Genomic DNA, 21,938 nt, shown 5'->3' with positions numbered 1-21,938 from the left:
CTGTGTGTGTGTGTGTGTGTGTGTGTCTGTGTCACCCATCCTCCTTGTGTTAACAGAAAGCACTATAAACAAAGGGCATTGTGGGTGGATGACAGTCTCTAGTCCCTATCCCAATTATAGACAACCACTAATTACCAGTGCAGTAGTTAAGAATCATGCAGCTGGGGCAACTACACACTGCTTCCGAGAGACCATGGAGAAAAATGCTGCTGCTGCCGGAGGTGAAACGGTCACTTACATCCCTTTCGCGTTGCCCGTGCACGCCAATCAAAACGCAAGCTAAATAGTCTTCTCTGTCTGTGACTTCAGACATGAACTCTTGAACGTGAAAATGTCCAGAAAACCAGGTCCTGACTTTTTCCCGCCATGTGGCAGGACATTTAAATTCCACTGTGGAAAATGATATGTTTTCATTTACACAAGCGTTGTCACCAAACGCTCTTCAATCTCGCTGTCTTTCAACTTGACCTCTTCCTCTCCGTCCTCTACGTGTACGGCTCCTCTTTATCATCCTGAAGCATTCAGATTTTTTGAACACGCCCCCCTCGCTTGCCGTGTAATTTTTGTCTGCTGTTTTCTCCCGTAAGCTCACATGGACATTCGTTGGGTGTTGGAGGAAATAGTGTCATGTGAAAAATCTGCTGCGGAAATTACTTGTAGATGCGTTTTATAGAACATCGTCACCAGTGTTGGCCCTATTTTACATGGTGGCTTGTGGGAAAATGGCCACTGCAACTGACTTTGACATTTGCTTTGTCACATATGGCCCATCCAGATAAATTCTGGAAAATGTCTGATTTTGCTCTCCTGACAGTTTGGATCATGCACAGCTACATGTTGTGTCTTTAATGAGAGAAAACTCTGCTGTGAACGAGAAAACTGACTGAAGAGCAGGAAGGTCACTTGATAAAATGCGGATACAAGTGTGTAGCATCAGTGCTCCGTCAGTCTGATGAGGTGAACGCACATACAACTCGCACACATGCAGCTGCTCAAACAATTCAACAAGCGGAGTGAAAGACACGGTGTCTCAGATAAGTTTGGAACATAACTCGTCATGTTTCTGTGAGATTAAACAATACAGGGTCAGCAACAAGACTGTGTATATTATGTTAAATAATTAAGGTTTGTTTTAAGTTCAGTTTGTTATAAGTCATTGGTCTAATAAATAAAGAACATTGCACTTATATGATGTTTAAGGGTATTGCACGTATGACGTACATTTCATCAGTTTATCACATGTAGATCACCATTACAGACGTCACATTTTGACATATTCCAACATAAATGAGGCTGAGAACACGCATGATTTTCCTTCTCTTGTTCTGTGATGCATTTGATTGATTGAAAACCTGTTTTTGATGTTTGACTTTCTTACAGCATTCATTTCTAATGTGCAAGACATGTGAGGCATCCTGCATGAAGCCTTAATCCCATAATAACGTGATCTGGATTAGCCTGCATAATCCATTCAGGTTCATTACTCTGGTAGCATTAGCATATTGTCATACAGGACATGCAGATGTGGTTCATAATCCGTGGTGCAGTGGTGCTAGAAGAACAAAGTAAAAGAAAAATATATGCGTATATTTGGGAAAACATGACGTTTCTGTTTCCTTCAGGAAATCTACTGTTTTACTGCCTGTTTTTCCACTTCCTGAAATATTATTAGAAACATGATTTAACCCCCGACATTTTTAACAATTTCCCAAGAAATCATTTATGGCTCTTGATGAAAACACCCAGGCTCATTAAGACTTCTGATATCTCTGGTTGAATTTGGTGCTGCCTGAATTTGAGGGGACATCTGGGCCTTGGCCGAGGTTTGTGTTCTACTTTGTTCCACTCCAGTGTTTTTATTGCCATTTGTGTGTCTCTCAGCAGGATGACTCAGAAATTACCAAACAGATTGCCATGAATATTTGTGGAGGGGTCGGGGATGACCCGAGTAAGAACCCATTAACTTATACAAGGATACGTACAAAAGGGTGGATCCAGGAATTTGTATTTAATTTGCACTAACGTGGTGCGATATGGAGTAAGCCTTAGCGTAGGTATGCGCCCTTCTACTATTGTTTTGTTCTCCTTTTATCGGTTTAAAATGTGAGTAAATATGTTTTACTACCTCCTATATAACCCTAGTACCACCTTTAAATCAAAAGTCAGACAAAAGATGTAGGTGGTGACTTCAGCAGCTTCTCTGAGCAGCAGCAGCTTCCTGTCATTTATTTCAGAGCTCGACCTCACTGACAGCTTTCGGCAGAGTAAACGCTCCCTCTATGCGTGACCTCTCCACCCATCATCTATGGTGTGGCCACGAGCAGAGCTGCAGACGGGGCTCACGCTGCGCTCATGCCATCCAACCTTTTTCCTTCACGAACAACCATTCGTAACCTCACTCTCATTTCCTGCACCTCCTCTCCCCTTTGGCTTCTCTCTGCTACACGCTCGGATGTTCCCGTCTGATCCCCTCTGTCCGAACCTTCATTTATCTCGGTTCTGTTCATTGCTTCTCTCTTTTTGCCAACCGAAGAGAAAAAACACTGGGCTCAGCTGGAGATGAAGTGAGCAGACCCCACATTATTACCCCGTGACCACTCTAGCATGTTTGAGTTTTTCCATCATGACTGATCCATCCGTCCGTCCATTATCTATACCACTTATCCTCTGAGGGTCGTGGGGGGAGCTGGAGCTAATCCCCAGCTGACATTCAGTGAGAAACGTGTGTGGTGTAGGGGAATTTTAATTTTTTTAACTGCAAAGACAAATCCATAGCTTTGCTTCAGCTTGGAGAGATGCCAGATAGAAATGACATCTTATGCAAATAGATCATTATGCACAGTATACATTGGAGGGGGCGTGCATACCGTGCAATTGAAAGCCAGTACCGTCCAATGGGTGCAGGGGGCAGTGTAGGTGGGCGTGGAGTGTCCTCAAACTCTCAGTCAGGCTCCAGCCCCTGCTCCTCCAAATACGGTTACCTCTAGTTTCAAAAAGCCAAGACGGCGCTGGACCAAATGTGGAACTCAAGGCTTCAAACCAGCAGCCCACACACCAATGGGTGATGTCCTGGTTGGTTGATACTCAGTGACTTTACACTGTCTCCTGAAAATATTTCTTAAAAATGTCCATTTGCATCAGACCATTTACTCCATTTACATCCATCGTTTTCTTTCTTTCTTTTTTTTCGCTGCAAAACTGAACAAATGCAAGTTCAGCCAACTGACGATGTTGGTCCTCCTCAAGGTTTCTTTTTTCGCTTGTTAAGTGAGTTTCAAGAGTGGAATCTTAACGCCAAATTTGATAGTGTGTGTGTTCTGTCGATTGTTCTGTTCGGTTGAAATTAGAAATCCTCTAGTGTGCATCAGGCCTTAAAGAACAAGAATAGAACGCACCACACAGTGAGGTTATTGTCTCTTAGATTCCATCATGAACGGAGGCAGTGGCATTTTACCAGCAGAATGCACATTCCTCTTGGTTTGTGTTTGTGTTTGTGATGTGAATCCAGATGCAGAATGTTAATGAAACTGAAAGCCTGAGTGCTGCTCTCTCCTGACATCCTGCAGACGGCCTCTGCTTGTGTGTTTGTGTGTGTTTTCTGCATGTGTTTGCATCCACAACCTTCCACTGGACCATTAGGATTCAGGTCACAGCACATTTTTTTCACCAGGAGGAAGGATTATGCTGAAAGCAGCTGAATCGACAGGCCTGTGCTCAGTGAAGAGGTTGGTCAGTTGATCATCAGGGTCCCTGAGGAAACCGTCTGGTTCAAAAGGATGAAGACCCGGAGCTGACTCTCTGTTCATCTGCTCTGCCAACTTTTTGTCCGTACAACCTCCGTACTCTGTCTTTCTCCACCATGATGTGCTGAAATACAATTAGTAGATATTTCTCCTTATACAAATCAAGGCGAAAGGATGCAAAGAAGAATCATGGAGCCCTGTAAAACCCCCTGAGGTAAAAACCTGACCGGAAAAGTCCTCTTGATCCGTTTATAAACTGCTGTGATCAGCGTTTTGCCGCAGCAGGAAACACAATAACTGTCTGGCAGCCGGGGACTTTAAATCCAGAGGTAAACACTTTTCACTGATCTTGTCTTTTTTAAAGTAGCTGAGCTGCTGAAATTGTTCAGCGCCACAAACTCGTTTACTCGGCCCGACCTGAATCGACACAGCCGCTGGCGATGACACAGTGATACAAGCTCCTTAACACCTTCGCTGCTGTGAGCGTGACCTAACCCTAGAATCATGATGATTTGATACAGGATGGCCTATAACATGGGTTTCATAAATCTGCAAACTTTTTTTTGACACTATGAGACACGATGTAGAGTCACAGTCATTGATCATGCAACATGGCCAAAATGTTGGTTCCTATACAGTTGAACCTCTGTGTTTTCCACCATTTTTGCACACTTACATAATCAACAGCTCTTCCCATAGGGTCTTTCCATATTTAACATAGGAGGCTTGTTTTTAATGGCATCTGCTTCACTGGTGGATGAGCCTTTTGATCCAGAGATAGCCCAAGGTTTCTTCTAATGGCTTTTCCACGTGCAGTTATTCAAAGGCCAGCGACCTTGTGTGGCTTCCAGCTCTTTCATTGTACATTTGGTTATATCCCCGCTATTGCATAATGTTGCACTGTTCAACACAACTGTGTTCGATACAGACACGGACCTCGCCCTCATGCAGACTAATTGACTCCAACAGTTCGCTTGTTGCCTTCACTCAGGCCCGAGTACTGTGTCATCGAGATTCAAAAAGCCTCGTCCACTGTCTGCATATTCTGCATTATAATGTGTGTCAGCCAGCCCCCTTCATTGATGTGTAAATGCAGAATTTTCTGCTGTTTGCCGGAGCTTCCCTACATTACCATAAAGATCGCCGTGCTGGAGTTGTGATGTGTTTTTGTTTCGACCTCCCACGCAGCAGCAGAGTCTTCCCGAGCAGCCGCCTCTGGAAAAGAGGAACATTGATCATTGATCTCTCAGTTTCAGAGGCTAATCTTTCCTTTATTGAAGATGAACCAGGCAGTGCTGCTTCTGCTTCCTTTTCAGTTCTGGAGATTCAATGCGTTCGGTCCACAGCACAGAGGCGAATCAATCGCAGTGTATATACTGTATCTACTGAGGCAATAAATTTAGATTGGACATTCAGAGAGGTGTGTGTGCAGTGTCTGTGGTGCATCACATTTACTTTCTTATCACCCAGTGTGAATCTTAGGCGGCCTTCACACCTTTTTGGTCCAGACTTTGGGACTTTTCAGTTTATTCCGAACAAAAATAACATGGGAAAGGTGAGTCAGACCACAGTTCAGACCAGCAGATCAAAACTCAGTTCGACTGAAAGAGGTGGTCTTCCGACAAACCATGATTTAGATCCTTTGCAGAGTGAAACACTTTATTTCAGGATAGTTTGGACTTTTGGACCAATTGCATGAAAAAAACCGAAAGCAGCTCACAGGATTACTTGTCTTTGCGTCTAAAGGAGGGGAAAAAGCCTCAGCAGGTATAATGTTTGAACGACGATGATTTTCATCTTGCTTGTTAGAATACCATAATGATATTACAGTTGCAACACAATTAATCACTCATTTCTAGTCATAGCTGAATTGACTAAATGCTGACGTCATGGTCGTCTACAAATAGGTCAATGTCAAATATAGGCAGATGCAGCCCATGTAGGTGATAAATACTTTAGTGTGCTCCCTAAATTACAATGTGATACCAAAACAAAGACATGGTTCAGACTTTCAGGTGTGAAAACAGCTTGATGATTCAGATTCAGACTTTTGCTGGTGGTATTTGGAAGAAAACGGGACAATCACAGGAAGCGTAGCAGTTTAACATTTTAAAGTGCCTCTTTCTCATTTACCTGTGGCTAGAAATGATGATAATGACATAATCCTGCATTACATCGCTCCCTCTAACCAGATCTCTGGTGTCTTCTGGAGGAGACCAACCAAGGCAGGCTGATTAGTGGCATATATAGGCGGTGCACTAAGAGACCCAGCTCCGAGAGGGACTTACTGTAGAGTCTGATAGATCGACAGGAAAATTGGATTTCAAGGCTTCCCATCAGGAGGGCTGGGTTTATTCGGTGTAGTGCACGGCTGCAGGCATGCTGATTATGATAGCAGGCTCCCCAGTGCACATGGGGATATAAATCAGCCAATACAGCGCTCTGTGTGCTGACATATTCCTTCACAAACACATCAGAGAATATGGGGGTCATTATTCTCTAACTAACATCTGACATGTAAATGCCAGTTTAATGGAGTTCGGCTGCAGCATCTCCTTCCTATCAGACCTGCGGATGGGAAATTTATTAACAATGAGGTTAATGGGTCATGTTGGTTACGTGTGGCCCCAGTTTTTCGTTTGGTTCCTGTTTTCCAGACTGTTCCTTGCCTGGCCCAATCAATGAAAACACACACATTTAGGTTACCAGCATATTTGGCTGTTGATGAACAGAAAAGATCATCGTAACATATTATCCTGCACAGTATCGCAATATGAGACGCTGCCATGTTCTGCCAGGATCCTGTCACAAAACAACTACAGTCCACACACATCGACTCATTTCATTCAACACCACAAATGTAAACCTCATACTTACTTGAGGAGTCATTAGAATTCACTGTCTGGGAAGAGTGATTGTCGGAAACCAAATTTCCTGACGGTGCATTCAGTAGTTGCTGAAATATTCTGTGAGGATCAAAGTTTCCAGCGTGACTCTCAAACTGAACAGAATAAGTAAGAGATATTCATTCATCTCTGATACAAAACTGAAATCCACCGGAGTGTTCACACAAAATATGAAATCAGCAAGTCATATGTACAGTATGATAATGACTGCGGAGGTAGGATGAGATCAGACTTTATTACCAAAATAACAGCAGTGCAGTTTCGGCAAACTCTGTACTAAACTTTTAAATCCTACCTCGTAAACCTTCACATGCCCTTTTAAAATGATATTTTTTCTATATGATCATGTTATAAATGCTTTTACAACTGATTCTCAGAGATTCAGTTCTCGTTCCCACTGTTGTGGTGATCGACACTTGTGTAGAAAAGTGAACCGCTAATAGGTGACCAGAGCTGCTAGAGCTCTGGTCACCTATTTATTCAAAGTTATAAATAATTGTATACAATTTGCACCAAATTTCGACTTTGTTCCTCTTTGGACCCTTAACAATATAGAGGGCAAATGTGACGCCGATACAACAAACAGTTCTTATGATATGCATTCAAAAACAGGCAGAGATTTCTGGAACTCCTGGATATCGACACACTGAAGAGGAGTGGAGCTATTTCTGTTTGACCAAATGAACCCAACTTCTGTCTGTTGACAAAGACCCAGTTGATGGTTTGTATTTAGTTCAGTGTGTCAAGCCTGTGGCCGCTCTCCTGTATGTGTATCACTATGAACCTTTGTGCAATGTGCCCCGCATCAAAGTCCACCCATGCCACCCACCCCTCTCATTCAGTCATTGTCGGGCATCAAAGGGCTGCGCTGTGCCCCACAATGGCGCTGTGGTTTCCAAGTCATCAACCACCAGATAAACCCACTGGCAAAGGACGTGTCTTTTACGACGTCCTGTATTAACACACTCCGCCTCCTCCCTTCGATATGTAAACAATCCCTCCAGCCAAGAGGGTCAACAACGATGCATTGTTGCTGTGTAGGAACAGTAACAGCTATTGTGCAGCATTGAGCTCTGCATATTGTTAACCTCGCTGCCTTGGCACACACTAGGCCTCCCCTGTGTGTGTGTGTGTGTGTGTGTGTGTGTGTATGATGTGTGTGGTGTGTGTGTGGGTGTGGTGTGTGTGGGTGTGTGTCTGTGTATCTGTGTGTCTGTGTGTTAGGAGTGAGTCCTGTCCTGTGTGTGCCGCTTCAGGAAAACCCTGTGCTCCAGTCGGTGCTTGATGCTTTCAGGCTCCCACGGTAACTTACCCTTCACTTAAAGCCGCCTCCCCCTCTTTCATCCCCTCGTGCGGCTCCTCCCCTGAGTCACGGAGACTGGGCTAAATTTGGCAGGCCTCAAAAAGTCATGGTGTTGCACGTTCTTGTTGAGTTTGCACCTCTCAAATGTGGCCCTCCCCCTCCTTCTCTATCTCTCTCTGTCTCGTTTCTTTCCCTCTCTCCCTCCCTCCTCAGTAAAAGGCTTGTCCGTGACTCACCCACGGCAGAGCGAGGGGCCCTTTGAATTATTGAACCAACGGTGGAGACCTCATAAATTATCTAGCTGTGAGTCGCCGGACGGAGCAGGGCAGCTCAGTGGATACATCTCATCTCGACCCTCGGTGTCAGTACCACCTATACCTCTGGATGGGTGTGATCACAGGACATGGCCAAACTGAATACAAACACACATGTGCAGTGAATCATACACTGTGCAGTTAAAAAACTCTTTTCTTATTGGTTTCTACAGAAACATGGGCTTTTAAACCAGAATTTACAAAGGACGTGCAGCGTGTGAAGCTTACATACCTAACACTGAGACATCCAACCGTAAATAGTCGACTTACATTAGATTTACTTCCAATTAACTGGAATCATGTATCAAATAACTTTGGGGAAAAGTTTCACTCAAATGTGAGAAACATTCACTGTTTATAACAAATTATATAAATGAACGCTGTGACCGCTCCCCAAACGTGAAGCGAAATCTCTCCTGGTGCTGCCTGAACTATAGATCATAAACCCTACCTCCTCCATGTTAGCTGATGGGACATGGACCAAAGTAAAAACCTCGCCTCAAATACATTTCACAAATATGGTTACTGTCATTTCAGGTAGTGATCATTTTTTTCAGTAAATTTGGTTTGAATTAGTAGTTTGATGCTGTAAAAACGTCATGATTGACAGCTGAGATTGACGCAATTGGTTGACTATGTGTATCGGCGTAGTGCTGCCAGATCCCAGTGGGATAACGCTCCGCCACTATACCACTACACCAAATAGAATACGAGCAGTTTGCATAATCTTGTTGAAGTTCACTTACATTTTTTAACACTTTAAGATCCAACCCTTAAGTCATACAAGAGAGTCAATAAGAATAAATGGGGGAACTTTAGGCACAATGTATGTCTGAAAACAGCGATCGATTATTGCTGATTATTCTCTTAACTAAAGGTCCATTCAGTGGAAATATTTCAGTTGAATTTATCCACAAAATCATCATTTGGTGTCTTGCTTACAATCGTACAAGCCCATTTGAGATGCTGCAAAATGAAGCATCACACCACCTGCCTGTTCACAATGTGAGCAGGACCTGCCATGGTTTTACCAGCATGTGCAGTGGAATTGTACAATTCAAATTGCCATCTTATCTGTAATACCTCCAGTATGTTACTGCATATTCATACCTAATAAACATTAACATGCAGACCCACCTCCATCTTCTGACGAACCCCCTCCTGTGGTCACCATATTGATTTTAGGACTTGTGATTGAGCTGCTGAGCATTGAAGAAGCACTTTACCAGACTTGGACGTTTTACTGTTTCTGTTGATAGCAGGAAGCTTTGTGATGCAGAACACCGGGCGCTTAGTGAGAACACCCCTACTGTGAGCGGGCTGCATTGACCACTGCTAACGGCGTCACCGGTGCTTTATAGGACTCATGCTGTCCTGTGAATAATGGAGTCAGTCTAAAATAAGCGGTGAAGAAAGCGACATTATGGACGTGGGAAACGAAAGAGGTTGTTGGCTAATTTTGGCAATAAGGCATCTGCTGCTCTGTTTGTCTCATACACTCAAACACACCATGAGCCTTCTGTGCTAACGCCTGCATGGGGCCTTTCATGACTGGAGTGCCCAACGGAAATCAAGGTTATGGGATGTCCCCAGCAAACAGCAAATTCAAACAACAATACATGAAAGCACATGCTCTCATATGTTTGATGCATCACCCATTAAAATTCGTCACAGTCGTCTTAATCTGTTTTTCAGACATGACCTACGGAGGAACTGTGGAGAATGGGGTCCAGTCTTTCCTTTCTCACATGCACAGCCCAGCAGTAGGTTCTCTGCTGAGACGCGTTAAGATATTAAGATATGTTTATTTATACCAAACACATGCACAGACATGCACTACACACTCATGCTATGGTAGGTAAATTTAACCTCTGCATTTAACCCATCTGTGTGCAGGACACACAGAGCAGTGAGCGACCATGTACAGCGCTCGGGGAGCAGATGTTGGGGGAGTAAGGTGCCTTGCTCAGGGGCACTAGACAGGGTAGGGAGACTCTTGGATTTTTGGACAGATCAATCCAGGTTCGTCTTTTGTTGTCTCTCCGTGGAGTCGAACCCGAGACCTTCTCTGTTTCTACCACTAGACCAACGCCTCTCCACCGCGTTCACAACAGCTACAAATTCAACCCAGGCTTTGGCTCTTATTGCCACAGCTCTCCTGACCTCTTCATCGTCATCTTCAACCCCCTGCTTTTTTCTCCCATGGGCTCCTCTGGACTTCATACCAAATTTGTCATTTTAGACATAATCGCCTTGGCCTAGGTAAAAATAAACAGAGGCTGATTTCTGTGCAACTTAACCATTCATTCAGACGGACAGAAGAGTTTTGTGAGGATCTGTTCACGGAGAGATGATAAATCATTAGACTATGACAGGAAAGGCTCCAGTGACTCTATTGTTCTTTGCCACATTTATCCAGGTTTTTAACGTCGGGTTTACAGAGACGTCTGGACGGCGGTGGCTTTATTTTTATCCGGGACGCTATGTGAAGTTCTGTTTGTAATCCAGGTCATTGGACGACAGGGCAGCTGTCATTTCATTCATTCTGAGAATAAAGTCAGGGACGATGGAGGATTAATCAAGTGTCCAAACTGGGATGATGACACAGCACCTGCCTCCACTTGGCTGTGTGTGTGTGTGTGTGTGTTTGTTTGTATGTGTGTGTGTGTATATGTGTGCTCGAGTACCAGAAAGCAAATCGCAACTCAAACACAACAGCCGCTTCCCGGTTGCTATGCCAACCACAAGGGCTGTTCATGGCGGAGCATGCTCAGTTTGGCTCCCGTCCATGTAACAATAGCCAGTGAGAAGGCTCACACACACACACACACACAGTCTCTCTCTCTCTCTCTCTCTCTCTCTCTCTCTCTCTCTCTCTCTCTCTCCCTCTCTCTCTCTCTCTCTCTCACACGCACTTACTCACTCTGTCTCTCTCCTCCTCATACACTCTACTCCAGCTCGCAGTGGGAGCGAGACGGAGAGGAGAGGCTGCCTGCTGCGCTGCGGAGCTCATGACACACGCCGAACCAGCAGAAACACGCTCGCTCACACAACAAAGGTGAGTACTCAGACCGGCAAAGGCAGATTTGTCGTTAGATTTCCTGCAATGAGGAGTTTCTAGCATCTGTAGCTTCTCTGCTGAAAGGACCCGCAGAGTGGAGTGACCAGAGATGTGAGGAAGCATGTGCTCTGCTTTGTGAATGACAGGATGGCATGTTTCCCCTTTTTGGAAAAAATATATATATTTGAATAACAGCACCATTTTACTCAGATTAGTCCTTGTTCCAGCGTGCTGCAACCTTTAAACGGATATGTTCATTTTTATGAATGGCTGAGGCAGATTGAGAATTTATTCTGCTCAATCGGAGGTGTAGTAGTTGACAAAGCAGGGATCGCTCAATAATTCATGTAGCCTTGTGTGTAGGAAAGTCAGGGGAAGACAGCAGGTGTAATGTGATGCTTTGCATGGACACAGAAGCTGTTTCAGGACAGTGCAGCTCAGTTTTACAACCTCCTGTCGGCTTATTCACATCATCACTGCACACAGGAAGAGTTTTATAGGCTGATCTATGAACGCTGACCTCACATCAACGTCTCCTCCAGAAGAAATGGAGGACACACAGATGGATTTCGTTGTGGATTCTTTGTCATCTCTGGGAATGTGATATGATATGCAGGTGTGGGGAATGTGAGGAGCGTCTCCTCTTGCTTCGCTGACCCTGACATTTTGTGTGTGTTTGTGTGTGCAAGTGTGTATCAGGGGAAGTCACTACGAATGATATCTTCAGTATTATCCTGTAGTCTTGGCACAGTCACTTACTGCCTCCCACAAGATTAATTGTTGTGGCGGATAAATTCCTTACTGGTCGATAGTTTATTCCTCCACAGCCTGGTGTGTTTGTGCTGGTGTGTGCTTACAGAGCATCATCTGACCTGGTCTGTGGCCTCATATGTAAACTAGAGCTCTAGCGAGTGATGGGTTATCTGGTTTGAATTAATATATGATATTATTGACAATATTCATTTAGTCAATTTTGTTATTCTTGTGCCATGAGATTTTTGTTGAATAGTTTATAACACACTTTAATGAGTTGTAAGTAGCCATGTGATCCATTTGATGTTTTACTATCTTTTTATTATTCCTCTGTATACAATGCAACAACCACTTACGTCACAGTAGGAGTCACACTTATTTATTAATGGCCAGTAATAGCTGATTACCAGCTGCGTATTACACTAAAGTTGGTTTCAAATTTGAAATACTTACTCAATGAGAGTAATATGAACATTGTCAGGATAATATTTTGTTATAATACATTTCTTTCATGAGTTATACTGCAGCCAACCATGAGGGGGCGATCTAGATATTTTGGCCTCACTTTTGCAGCGTAACCATGTGACAAAAACCTGAAAAACACACAGCCTTTTCAGGCTATAGGCTCCTAAAGTTAGTTGTAACATTGCGTGTTTATTACATTGTTTATTAAAGGTAATGTACAATATATTTATTAGTTTTCTTGCTGAAAACATCTGTCTACTGCAGATGAAATTAGGCTTTGTTTTAAATCAAATCTATGAGCTCAATGTTAATAGTTACCCCTTTCACTTTAGTCATTCAATTCATTGTTAGATTAACATTGCTTGGTGGAGGTTTAAATGCTCTATCGCTGATGTTTGAATTGTGAATTTCCTTTCAATCATTTGACTGATTTTTTTCGGCTCATATATAAACGATTATTGGATTGCTCCTTTCTGCCCCTAGTGGATCAGCACATGGAGGAAAAGCACTGAAATTGAATCTGACGGGAAAATGGAAAATAAGAGATGAGAGGATGGGACACAGAAAACAGAAGAGGTACAGAAAATATAGAATTGTGGAGTGATGGATGGCAGACGGGGAAAGAGAGAGGCACTTTTCACCCTGCGGGAAATTGGAAAGTAAATCGAGTTGATGGAGGCAGGTTTGCATAGAGATATTGATGCTGGCTTGTGGGAGGCCAGAGGTTTGGACTGAAGTTCACGCTAGGTTAATCATCTCTTTACCAACCAGTTAAGATGAGCTAAAGGCTTCCTGGGGGTTGTAATTAGTTATTTCCTTCTGCCATTGATACAAAGATATAGTCCACCATGGCTGGATGTCCATTTTGAGTCTAAATAGATCTTGAATTTATTCTTTGAAATATTTTAGTCAGGATGATGTAAAGGAGGTTATGTTTTAATCTCCATTTTTGTTTGATTGTGATAAAGATTATTCAAAAATTACCAAATGGATTCCCACGAAACGTAGTGGAAGGATGGGACATAGGCTAAGAAAGAACCCATAACATTTTGAGGCAGATCAGGTCAAAGGGGTAGATCCAGGATTTATTTTATTCTTTTATTTAATATTGCGAGCTTGGGCATTTTTATGAACTTTTCACTGACTTCCAGTCATGGACCTTAATGAAAAGAGTCTGGCACATTAATGGAACTAATATCTATGAGTGTGTGAAATTTGGTTGAAATTTTGGAAGAGGATATGTACTATAATATTTTTGCTTGTTTGTTTGTTTGTGAGCAGGATTACAAAAAAACATTCTCCCCAACTTCCACAGGAGAAAGTCATGAATCTTGATGAAAAAATCTGGCTTGTTTAGGGTACTCCTGTCTCTTCGGTGCAGATTCAAAAACAAAAACTGGATCTTTCAAATTTAAATGTGGTTTCTTCGGGGGACTGTCAGGCTTTTGCGTGATATCTGCTCTACTGAGTACCATTCTAGTTCCTCTGGCATCAAACAATCTAGAAAAAAAAGCAATTGTTGTTGGATTCTGTCGTGTGTGTGGGGCAGAATATTAAGTGGAACCCAGTTTGGGGCTGTCAAGTTTGATTTTCAGCGCTCAGAGTGGTTTGATGGCTGCGGAGCCGACAGACGGTGTGTGAGTAATGTGACACTTCCACGATATGAGGGAAACCTTCTCCTCATGATTGTCTTTGTCTTCTTTCCCTTCCTCTTTTGGGGTAGACAGATTTTGAAGACAATGTGTGGTTGTAAATGTCAACAACAACAGGAGAATGTGTGTAGCATTTTAGGGGAGGGGTGGGACCTGGACAGAGTGTGCAGTTCTTTAGGGATACTTCCCCCGGGTCAACCCTAGGGGGCCCCGGGGTCGACCCAAAACTCACTGGAGGGACTATATATCTCATCTTGCCATGGAAATGCATGGGATCCCCCAGTAAGGGTTGAAAAGTGTTGCTAGGGAGAGTGATACCCTACTCGGCCGGCGACGTCAATGACCCTGTCCCAGTTAAGTGGAAGACGATGGATGGATGGATTAACCAGCAGCATTACCCACACACACACAAAGACATCACAGGGTTCATCCAGGCCTGGAGTGTTGACGCTTGTTAGCCAGGTCCCTGTAAACTGTGGAGACAGTCGATCAATGACCATCATTCGTCCTCATCGCCAAACCCAGCGCCCACCCATCCCCTCTCCTCTCTGTCACTTTCACTCCTCTCTCTCGTCCTCTCTCTAAGTCATCACATCCCTGCAGATCTACCCTTTCTTCACTCTTGTCTCTCCGTCTGCCTGTCCCCTTTTTCCCTCAATGCTCCCATGTCTTCCCTGTTGTCCCTGTCTTCACTGCCTCTCCTCTCCTCTCCTCTCCTCTCCTCTCCTCTCCTCTCCTCTCCTCTCCTCTCCTCTCCTTTCCTCTCGTACAGTTTAAGCCAATTACAGACCTCTGCAGGAGAAGGAAGAAGAGGGCTTCTCCTGCTTCCCCTGCTTTCTTTGATTTCACCCCCTTCCTCCTCCTCGTCTTCCTCTCCCCCTCTCTTCAAAGAAGGGGTGAGTCATACGATGACATCCGGAATGCCTACGGCAGATACGGATCCCTGGTTGCAGGCATCTCTAGGAGCCAGCCAGTCGATAACCAGGCCGTGATGCATCTCCTGTGGATCCTTGTTAGAGCCGACAATGAGCCGACAAGAAAATCTTTTTGGAAAACATTGACACCCCCTCAGCAAGGTCAAGGGGCAGCATTGATCCAGAGTAGGGAGGCGACTGAGAACACATGGCTGATATCTGATTTCACCTCCCTGTTGCGCACTCGGACGACACTCCACATCATCTTCCTCCTGAAACCGTTGCGTGTTATATAAACTGCTCGGGTTCACTGGACTGTGTCTGGACAGAAACAAGTGGACAGTTGGGTGGTTTGCTTGTGTCACAGACGCTGTCAGTCAGATCTGATCAAAACACATATACGCACAGGTTTTTAGTTTTTGGACGTTAATGAAATTGAATGTTTGTTCCCGAACTCTGTCATGTGAAATCACGCCGCTGAGGGCTGCAAGCCGGAGTCGAATCCTGTGGCCGCCACAGAGGACTTTAGCCTGTGGGCATTTTTTGAAATCTTTACCAATTTCCCAAGGAATAATTCATGGCTCTTGATGAAGAACATCACACATCTTTAGGAGTGAGATACTATGTGGACTTTGGTGCGGTTTGATTGAATTTAAGGAGACGTTTGTGTCTTAGTGGAGGTTTGTACTCTTGTTTCCTTTTTAGTCTTGAATATTTCATGTTATGAAGACAATGTGAAGTCTTCAGGGACTGAAAGCTTTTATTGGCAACATTTTAACCCCAACACAGGTGACGTGTTGAGTCAAAAAGTCCTGAAGAAAAGCTTAAAGGAGCTCTGTTTCCTGTGTCGGTTAATTTACATTTATAAGTATATTGTTTACAGCTCATTGACATCGGCGTTGGTTCTTCTCACCAAAAGTTCTTGAATCTAGTTGTCTTTCAAAGTATATGTCTTGGTCCGTGTCTGGCTCCTCTTTTTCATCTTGAGATATTTGTACTCATCCCATTTTGCAGCTATCGTGAGTTAGAAATGTCATCAACATGGCCACTTGCTCGCGGTGAATTTTCTGGACTTTCTCCAGCTGTATTCTCACAAGGGCTTGCTGGGGCATTTTCCAAACATGATGGAAAATGTCCAGAGCAACTGACTCGGCCATTTGTGTTCTCGCATACAGCCCCTCTGTAAAATGTCTGTGCGATGTAGTGCCTATATGACAGTGAGGGGAGACTCGTCAAGTCATCTGTCAGAGGTCTCTCATGAGAAGAGACTCTTCAGTTTCCAGGAACATCGGAGCATCAATGAAACATGTTCCTCCTTTGTTCTAATAAAGCAGCTGAACAAAACAGCAGAATGTCTTTATTCTTAAAGGAGGTGTGCTTCAATGGCATACTTGAATGATTTCTCTCTTTTCCTCTCTCTCACTCCATCATCAATCCCCTATTTCTCTTTTCTACCTCCACTCTCAACCTCTCTCTTTCTCCCTCTTTCCCTTCATTCCTGGTTATGAGAGTGACTCACGTAGCCATCTGCTACCTAGCAAATCCTCTCAACCTTATTAGCCTCCATTTGTTTATTAACGCCACTCTTAGGATGGCACCGATACCTTTATCTACCTCGTCTATCTCTTTCTCTGCTTATCCCTCCATCCAATCACCCAAAACTCAATCCTCCTCCTCCTCCTCCTCCTTCTCTTCCTCCTCTGCCATGTCAGACCTTTACCGTCTATTTTTCTTGCACTATACCTCACACCTGCGGCTGAATTCATCTCTGCAAGAGTTGCCTCCCTTCATTTCCCCTCTTCCTTTTTCTCCCAGGAGACAGATTGTAGGAATGAGGTCAGACACCGTGCGTGTGTGTGTGTGTGCATGTGCATGTGTGTGCGTGTCTGAGCATATGGATATAAATGTGAGCAGACTGTTGAGTGTTGATGTAGGTGTTGCTGAGGTCATTATGATATCCTGCAGAAATGACAACAGACACAGGAAAACACCCCAGGGATATGTTTGTGTGTGGGTCTGTTTGTGTGTATGTTACACACAGACTTTCGTTGAACCCGACTACTGCCTTATTGCATGTTTATGGCAACTGTATCTGACTCGATAGTTGTTGTTTGTGTGTTTTTGCTCTACACTGTGGCGTTGGCACTAACACTGGGTGTAATTAGAGCTGGATACACAGCAGCGTGCACAGACTCAACAGTTTGGTCTGTTTTGGCTGACGTCTTTTCCTGGCTCATATTGTTTTCATGGGAAATTTGAGAAGAGGGAAATTAAACTGTGCTCTTTTTATAGAGCTGTGGTCTATAAAAAGGAAACTGCGTGTTGACACAAGGCCAGAAGAAGACGAAAGTCAGTATACATGTACCTTTACAATTTCAAACAAGTGCTTTTCATTTTATTGTACATAAATAGGGACGGTTGGCTGACAGGTTGTACTGTCCATGGGGCATTTCCATGTATTAATACTAACAAAGAAACACAGAGAAGACACTACTAGGCACTACAATCTGGATGGAGGAGACGTATTCTGCTGATATTCAGGTTCATCATTTTAACTAGTGTTATTACTTGAAAAAGTTCACTTCGTATAATGTTGAGAAAACACATGACTTTTTTCACACTGTCCAATGCTGCAGTTTCTCTTCAATTAACCAAAATGTATTGAAACCAACATTAATAACCTCTAACCAACTTCCTCTTGCTCATGTAGGTTCATTTGGTTCATTCTTTGGCCAATGCATGCATTCAAAAACTCTGTGCTGGATTACCCTGCCACATGTCCTCCCTCCCTCTCCCCCGTAGACCTTTGCTCACTCTACACACCCTGACAATATACAACAACATTAATCAGAAGTTATTAGGACATGGACCGTCACAGCCAGGACATCAGGGCTAAAGTGACCATAACGATCCCGATTCATGATCCGACACCATCGATTAATATCTAAATAAGTGTGTGAAGAACAAAAGAGACAAACACACAAACACACACTCCTGCAGACAGGAGAGAAGATTATGATGCAACACTGTCTTTTAACTTCATTATTGCAAAAGAGGCGACACTCTGTTTATCCATGGACACATAAATATGAATTCAGCAGATTATTATAAAGATCAGTTCCACGTGTTCATAAAAACCTAAGAAGTTTACTCCCATGTTGCATTTCTTTCAAAACATCCAATTACAGGGCATAATATTGAGCAAGGTTTCCCACAAATTACGATTATACTTCGTATAAATCTGATAAAACATTTTAGCTGAATCTGGTTCAGTTTCAGAATCATTTTAGATCCACAGTTCCATTTGCACAGCTCAAATACTTCCTTCATCTTCGTTGCAACATTGGCCGATGCCCTTTGGTACTGTTGTATTTATATCTCAGAGAGGATTTGTAAGAATGAAGCTTAATGGTCATAACATAAACCTCTTCTATTGGAAAGTTATCCAGTAGAATCCTGTGTGTCCATTTTAAAGAGCACATTGAAGAAAACGCACCAAGAGGACAAATGACTGGTTCATGTAAAGAGTGGAAGGATAAAAACATCAGTGACAGTTTTCTGGAGCCTCTGTTGTTGTAAAGTCTTGTTTGCGGCCCGCATATGAATCCGAGAGCAGTTTCAAAGCGTTCTGAGACAAAGAATCGGAAGGATTTTCTTTTGATATGAAACTGTGCATTAGAGCGCTCAGCCTCAGGCGAATGGCCTTTTCCTGAAAAACACAAACTCGTTAATTTCTCCGTGTCTCTTGAATTTCAGGCGTGTGCCTTAGCTTTTCTCCCAGTATTACACAAAGATTAATTACTCACTGTTCCTTCTATATGTTTGTCTTTACATCTCTCCTTCTGTCGGTTTTTATCTGGAATGAGACTCATTCGGCCATTCGTCATGCAAATAGAGGGAGAGTGTGTGTGTGTGTGTGTGTGTGTGTGTGTGTGTGTGTGTGTGTGTGTGTGTGTGTGTGTGTGTGTGTGTGTGTGTGTGTGTGTGTGCGTTTGTGCGCCCGTTCGTGTTTGTGGAGCCTTTATCTACATGTTGCTATGAATGCTCGGTCTGTGTAGCCGTGGTTATGGATCCATATCCCTCCATCAGTCGATAGGAGAGGCATGCTGTGGTGTGACAGAAAGCCACTCTGCTGATTGGGTGAAAAACACACACACACACACACACACACACACACACACACACACACACACAGTTATTTAGATTATTCCTATTTTTGTCGTGGCTTGTTTTCCTCTTTGATCACTTGGTAATTACACGGGTTGTTGATTCATCAATTAAACATGAACAGCTGACATGCAGACGTTGAAATATTACGTCTAATATTGACCAGAAATTGTGTGTGTGTTTGTGTGTGTGTGCATATCCGTTTTTATATTAATCATTGTTTTGTATTAACACAAAACCTAAATGGTGGTTTAAATATTAAAAGCAGTAGTGCAATGATTGTTTTGTCATTAATTAGTTAATAGTCAGTATCATCTGTGTTTTGTTTAATCTCTTGGTTTGTAGAATGTCTTTAATTTGCCTGTTTTATTTAAACAACAGTACAAAAACAAATTTATGCTCATCAAAATCAACAGAGAACATGTTCATTTCAAGTTCTCAACATTTGTTTATATTTTTGTAGTTATTTATAATAAAGTCTTGGTTCAACTGTAAAACATCAAACCTTAATTACACTTCTTTATCGATGAGGTTTGGTAACGACGTCTTAGGAATCATTAACAATTCTTGAATATGGACATTGGCTAATATTGGAAATGTTTTACTCTTAAATTGGCATCGTTCCCCAAAGTCCATATATGTCCGGCTGTAGAAGAAACTCAGTCAAACCTTTACTAAAACAAACCTGAAGATTCTGCTCTTTCTTGTCTTTTGAAATATAACATAAAAGATTATTTCAAACACAAAAAGGAGCTAAAGATCAAACAAACAACAAACAATGACTCCAATAAACCTGATGGCGATTACATTTGAAAGTAACAACCTGATCAAACACAATAACGCTCAAAGGAGCATCAGACCCTCGTTGTGTCACTTCACAGCGTCTGTCACTTTATCTCCATTACGAGGCCTCATTTCATACGATAGCTGCGGTCGTCATTTGCATGAATTGGCTCCTTTTGAACTGTCGCTCCTCAGAGGAGACGACTCCCTCTTTTGTCCTCGTTGAATATGTTCAGATCTGCTCATGGAAAAACCTCATGCAAAGGCAGAGGCTGGGTGTTCGCTCCCAGGTCATCAGCTGCCTGTGTAATTCATCTGCATCATGTCCTCCTCCTCGGCGCATGAAATATGAATGAGATCCACAGAGAAGGAAACAACAGAGCAGGTGGATTTGTAGGTGGACTGTATAAAGTGACTGTTGTTTTGAACCGCATGTAAAGCAGTTAACTTCACAGTGGAGAGCTAGGAAGACGTGACACAGTTACAGTTCAACCGTCTTTGTGTATTCTCTGTTTTTATTAAGTAGAATTGCGTAAAGTCAAAATTATAGATGATTTGTCTATACACTTAAATCACGGCCATTAACGCCTCACTTACACCAAGTACTGTATATAAACATATATATAGACAATATGACTAATGACTTGAGGCCATAAAAAACAGGGTGAAAAATTCTGATTGTCAGCTAATACTAACTCGAGATTTAAGGTCTATGTTATAGACCCAGATTTAGCTAATTTACAAATAAGCAATCTAATACACAGCAAGACATGGACCAAAAAACGGAGGTTAGAGGACTGGTCTGAAGATTTGAATACCAATCCAACAATTAACTAAAAACCCCACATGTGAATATTTCAGGGTGAGCTTATCACTGAGTTTGAGATACGATATCCCGAACGACCCTCCAGGACCCGTAGGAACCCAATGAGTCGGCAGCGTTTAGACAAAAAACTTTGAATAGATGGTCAAGTCTGGCTGGAGTATGTACTTTTCTTTTAACACAAAACATTCTTGTTATTGAGGAAAATAGCCCCAGTTCTTGTCCCGACACAAAAAAACAAAAAAACAGATGCCTGTTGGATTCGGGTCATGTTTAATTTTCTTTTGGCTCCGTGCGGAACTCTCATTCAGCAAGTGTCTAAAAATTGCAGAGGGCTGTGTTAGATGCCTGCTGTTTAATGTACAAGAGAAACTGAAAAATGATCCAGGAAATTCAGTTGACGCCTGAATTTTTTTTCCTAAGGATGCTTCCACAAAAAGGGAATTTTATTTTTAACTCTTCCTTTTCGAAATGGGTTTCAGATCCCTGAAGTGTCGAGCCCTCGGCTGCTGTAGTAAAGCATAGCTACTGTACAACTCTACTCACCCCCGGAGACTTGTAGTCCATACACATACACAGCCATTCTGCCTAATTAACTGCTCTCTTCAACACTTTGATCCTGCTGCTCAGTGTCTCGCAGCCCCCCCACCCACTCCTGCACCTCCCCTCCCTCTGATGAGCCTACTAGTGAAGGTGCTGCTGACAGTGCCCCCGGGTGGTGCCTCATTAACCCACATTTCAGTGGCTGATGGTGTGTGGGATGGTTTGTGTGTTTGTGTGTGTATGTGTGTGTGTGTGTAGAGGGGGTAAATGGAAAAAATGCCTTTGCGAATACTCCTCGACATCTTTTGATGCTGGAAGATGTTTTTATCCATTTGACAACCTCTTATCCAAATCGGATGCTCTATTCATTTATGTGTGGAAGTTGCACTTAAAAAGGTAAAAGCGTAAATTCTGATCTCATGGATTTGAGCTTTGTTAAGTGTGGAAAAGCTGTAGGAGGCATTAACATGTTTCATTTAATTATAGTAGGTGTGTGATTGTTTCCTAGATA

General features: G+C 43.0%; 1 protein-coding gene across 1 annotated transcript in view; it reads left to right on the top strand.

The window, feature by feature from the left end:
* Nucleotides 1-11,214: 11,214 nt before the first annotated feature.
* Nucleotides 11,215-21,938, top strand: part of si:dkey-91i10.2 (uncharacterized protein LOC555224 homolog) — a 42,908-nt gene continuing 32,184 nt past the window's right edge. The window contains exon 1 of the mRNA XM_062402818.1: nucleotides 11,215-11,324. The gene's annotated coding sequence lies outside the window, so the exon portion shown is untranslated. The remainder of the gene's footprint in view (nucleotides 11,325-21,938) is intronic.

Source organism: Platichthys flesus, chromosome 13 (assembly GCF_949316205.1).
Source record: "Platichthys flesus chromosome 13, fPlaFle2.1, whole genome shotgun sequence".
Lineage (NCBI taxonomy): Eukaryota > Metazoa > Chordata > Actinopteri > Pleuronectiformes > Pleuronectidae > Platichthys > Platichthys flesus.
The sequence above is the reverse complement of the archived record's forward strand: the minus strand, read 5'-3'. Positions and strand labels throughout refer to the sequence as shown.